The 5,253-nt window shown below is 39.3% G+C and overlaps 1 non-coding gene across 1 annotated transcript; it reads right to left on the bottom strand.

Moving 5' to 3' along the window:
• Nucleotides 1–1,241: 1,241 nt before the first annotated feature.
• Nucleotides 1,242–1,360, bottom strand: LOC111887148 (5S ribosomal RNA). The gene has a single exon (XR_002848687.1). It is a non-coding gene; the product is annotated as a 5S ribosomal RNA (ribosomal RNA).
• Nucleotides 1,361–5,253: the final 3,893 nt, after the last annotated feature.

Here is a 5,253-nt window from a genome sequence, read left to right as displayed (position 1 = left end):
CAAACAAACTCCAAATTGTGCTAAATAATAGCAGGAATGAGTTTGACTTTCAATGAAGTGTTTGACGGTACAGGAGAAAACATTTCCGGGTTGTCACATCATCCCCCCCTTAGAGGGAATTTCGTCCCGTAATTAGAATTTAGGTAAGAAAGTAGGTATGAATAATCGAGCCAAGAAGTGGGGATACTTCTTAATCGATTCATTTTCGAGCTCCCAAGTGAATTCAGGTTCCCGGTTAGCATTCCAGCGAACCTTCACTAGTGGGAAGCGGCTTTGTTTCGTTCGCCTGACCTCTTGGTCCATGGATACTACGGTTCTTTCATGAAGGTGAGGTTCTTGTTGATCTCGATCTCGTCGAGTGGGATTACAAGAGTCCTGACGGAAAGGTACGTTTTCAAGTTCGAGATGTGGAGGTAAAATGTACGTTACTGAGTTTGCGGGATAAGTTGGACTTGTGAGTTACGGGTCCGATTCTAACAAGAATCTCGGAGGTCCTAACTATCTTGGATTTAGCTTCCCACGCTTTTCGAAGCGTATTAAGCCTTCCCAGAGTGAGACTTCCAAAAGAATTTGGCCTCCTGCTTGGAATTCCAACAGTTTCCTCTTCTAGTTTCTCTTCCCAGTCAAGGGCCACTCCCTTCTGGGTCAAAGTCGTAAGAGGTTCTATAATTCACGAGGAGTTCTAAATGAACTTTTGACCATAGGTCAGTGAAACCTAGAATTTGGCAAATTCTCGTAGGTGTCTCCGGTGCTATTAAATTCTCAATGGTTTTGATTTTTGGAAGGGTCCTCAAGAATTCCCACATCACTGATAGTGTGTCTTAGGAATTCGACTCTTCAAATCTAAAACTCGTATTTAGAGAACTTCACGTAAGGCTTCTCTGATCGTAATGTTTCCATGGTTTGTTGTAGATGCTTTTTATGATTTCCTTCTTACTACGAGAGTAGATAAGTAAGTCATTTACAAGGACAATGACGAACTGATCCAAGTAAGAATTGTGTACCTTATTCATTAAGTTCATGAATACTATTGCATATTGGTCCGAGGGGTATCACTACGGGCTTGTAGCGTATGCGTCGAGTTTGGAAGATTGTCCTCGGGACATCCTTCGCTAACACTCGTAACTGGTGATATTCGGATCTTAGGTTCATTTCTAAAAGGTACATCATTCCTTGCGGTTGGTCAACCAATTCCTCCATGCAAGGCAGAAGGTAATGATTTCTAATGAAAATCCTATCGAGGTTTGCGCCACGAGGACTTCCCAGAGGGTCACCCATCCTAGTACTACTCTCGCCCAAGCACGCTTAACTGCGGAGTTGTGAAGGGATCCGGTGCATTAGTGCTGGTATGATCGCACCCTTAAGTCTATCTTCTTGAAGAATAAGACCGGAGCTCTCCAAGGTGAGCAACTTGGTCTTCTCATTCTATTGCCGAGTAGTCATTAAGCTGTCGGGACGGTTCTTGTATCTTTATGGGTGTTAGGCTGTAGGTCGACTTGGTTACCGGAGTAGTATTGGGTTCTAAGTTTGTTCGTATGGCGATGCGATTACTCGTAGTCTTGAGCAGTCTCCGTCCTGAAGTTCATATTAGAAGCCATACATGGTTCATCAAACACAGCCTCGTGTATACGAGTCGTATATAATTAGGATTGAAAATGTAGTTGAATAAATGATTCTTCTTTAAGGTCACATCCCAACGAGGAAAAGAAGTTAAAGTGAAATCATCAATTCTAAACCTGTAGAACCTTGATTATATACCACCCTTGTGTATACATTCCCCAGTGATAGATCAACCGTACGGGTCTTTGGATTGAACTTGACGTACTGTAGGAGTGGTACTTCGGAGAGGTTTGTTGAGGTTTCTTCAGAAAGGATAAGAAACATGAGGTACTCTATGCATGAGTACTTTGGTGTTCTGAAATGACGGCTTCGCTAGAAAGGCGATTTCGGAGAAAGAGATGTGCGCACGAAATTGGTATTGTGCGGATCGAATTTACTCAAGTTGTATGATAATATCGGACTTACATGGAAGTAAATATGCTAGATTTGATCATAAAGGCATTACAGACAAAACACAACAGTGCAACTTTTAATAGAGTTACGGTACTTGAGATTTACTACAAGACTATTGCTGCGAACAAGGTATACTACAAAAGGCAAGTATACGTAGCACGAGGGTCCCCTTAACTGACAGGATCTCGCAAAAGATAATACTCGAGTTGCACTAGTTTTAAACATGTTTAAAATCATACATAATACTGACGATTGGAATTGAACCTATACTATAGTAGGGTCCTTCGTTGCCTTTTTTCCTTTTTGAGGTCAAACTCCTCCTGATCCACCGTCGTTCTTCTCTATTGGGCAGTCCCTCTTTAAGTGTCCCATTACGCTAAATAGATGGCATATACGAGAGATTTCGACATTGGTGGTTGAAGTAATGTGTTGGATCTGACTCCTACAACAACTGGTAGTATGTCCGTTCTTATTGCAGTTATAGCAGTGTAACAGACGACAACTACCTAGATGATGGAAGCTGCAATTATTGCATTTTGGTAGTTTTCCGGCATACTGTCTGGCTGGGTTAGGGGCATTTGGAATACCAGAAGGGATGGTAGTAGGAGGTACAGATGTCGTGGTTGCGAAGGTTGCCATAGGTTGTTGCCTTTTGCTCGCCCCTTGGGGTGATTTGCCTTTAGCTTTAGCCCAGAACCTTCGTTTGTTATTCATGGGCTTGAAATTCGGAGTGTCGTGGTAGTTCGTTACTTGTTGATGTTCTTGATTGTTACTTGGAATGGAATTATTGTTAACAATCCTGCTAACATTTGCGTTGTTAGCATTAAGGTGAGTCAGAACAGCTGTTACGGCAGCTGAGCCTGCAGCTTGAAAGGTAGCTGCATCAATCTGAAGAGTCGGTGTTTGGTTGATGGGTTAATCATTTTTCTTCGGAGACATGATTCCATTACACGGAAAGAAAATGAATTTGTGAGCGAGTATGGTTGACATAGATGTAGTTCGATAATTCATGTAAAGGATAGAAATATGTTCTCGTGGGTTCGACCTACATCCCTATGATGCAGTCCTAGTAAAGAGTAGAAGTAAGTTCATAGTGATGGGTTTTTTCCATAAGAACATCCTATGTGCTCATGCAAACCCTAATGCTCGGATCTAGGTTTCTCTATTGTACATGCAATTCATCCAAGACTATAAACCCTAGATCTAGTATATAATAACCAATATAACATATGAATTAGGGTTTAGATCATACCTTGATTGTTATGTAGCAATAAAAATCCCAAATCCTTCTTGTAATGACTTTAGAAAGCTTAGAGTCACAAATGTCACTCCTCTAATGGTTCACAAACACCAAGAGCAAGAGGATGAAGAGGAGAAGAGAAGGAGGCTGCCCAAAACATGTGGAAACCCTAACCAATTCGTTCACCCCGTTTTTGAGCCTTAAGGGTCCTTTAAATAGAGAGGCTATTATGGTTATCTAACAAGGAAACCCTAATTTGGATGCTTAAGCCCTAAGCAACCCATGGACTCCTTCCTTAACAAGCCTTGGACGATTTCTAATGGGTTTCCCCATAGAATTCGTTTAACCTTATAATATAAGGCAATCCATAGCCCAATTGCAATTATCTTATAATTACAATTCCAGTCCCTTATGTTTAATTAATTTCTTTTAGCCACAAATTTAATTATCAATTAATTCTTGACTAATATTAATTAAACAATATGATTTCTCCTTTAATATATTATTCTCATAATATATTAATAAATCATATTTAATCATTTCTCTCCATAATTCATCCTATCAAGTTGCTTTGGTGAAGGCAACCCAAAAGGACCATGCACCATCGGGTCAAGTACATACCAAAATAGTTTCGGGTTGTCACATATACACATAAAGTCCGTTAAAAATTCATAACTTTGTCATTTGACGTCTATTTTTGTTAGTCTTAATATCGTTGAGCTCCTATTAACAAGATCTAATGAAGCCAGATTTGGACGTTCTCTATATGCACACTCTTGATTTAACGTATACTACGACTTTTTTTTTATAGCTAAGGATAAAAAGGATTTTATGGGAAACTTACTTTTTACAATACACAGCAACGTGCCGATTTTGTCGCAAAACTTCGACAGGTCATAACTTCTTCGTTATAAGTCAGATTTCAGCCTTCCTTATATCCCTGAAATCCTTGTTACAACTACTTCAAATTTCTTTAAAGGTATTCGGTTTATCTATTATTTTATTTTTGATTCATATTTTTATTATTATTTTATTATATCATTATAAGCACATATAATGCACATAAATCACATAATACTCAAATAATTCTTCTTTATTACATTAAAATAGGTTACAATTGTTGACCCTAACTATTACATCATCATACTAATTCTTAGACAGAAACACGGGAGTTACAATTCTCTCCTCCTTAGGATGATTTCGTCTCGGAATCATGCATCAGCAAACAGATGTGGATAGCGACTCATCATGTCACTCTCTATTTCCCAGGTGAGGTTTGGCCTATTCGAATGTTTGCATCGCACAAGCACTAAGTTGACCATCTTGTGTCGTAATTTCTTCGTCTTATGGTCAACAATTGCCTCAGGCTCTTCCAGTAGCCTCTTATTTTCATCCATCCTTAACTCCTAAATTGGACTATATCGGGAACTTCACCTATGAAGTTCCTCAAATAACACACATGGAAGGTGTTATGAATATCATCTAGTTCTTCTGGAAATTCCAGCTTGTAATCTTGGTTCCTAATCCTCAAAAGAACCTTGAATGGTCCAATAAACCTTGGACTCAACTTTCCTCTCTTTCTGAATCTTATAAGTCCCTTCCATGGTGAGACTTTAAGCAGTACCGAATCTCCAATTTCAAATGTCATTAGTCGTTGCTTTTTGTCAGCATAGCTCTTTTGTCGATTATGAGCTGCTAACATTATTTCTCTAATAACTTTTAGCTTTTTAGTACTATGATGGACTATTTCGGGGCCCTTAAACTGCTTTTCTCCAACCTCAAGCCAACAAGACGACGTACAACACTTTTGACCATACAAAGCTTGATAAGGTGCCATCTTAATGCTCGAATGGTAAGTATTATTGTAGGAAATCTTTACCAGGGGTAAATGCTCATCCTAGTTACCTTGGAATTCTAGGATACATGCTCTTAGCATATCCTCTAGTGTTTGAATCCTTCTTTCACTCTGACCATCAGTCTACTTATGGTAGGTTATACTT

The sequence above is a fragment of the Lactuca sativa genome, chromosome 2 (assembly GCF_002870075.4).
Source record: "Lactuca sativa cultivar Salinas chromosome 2, Lsat_Salinas_v11, whole genome shotgun sequence".
NCBI lineage: Eukaryota > Viridiplantae > Streptophyta > Magnoliopsida > Asterales > Asteraceae > Lactuca > Lactuca sativa.
The sequence above is the reverse complement of the archived record's forward strand: the minus strand, read 5'-3'. Positions and strand labels throughout refer to the sequence as shown.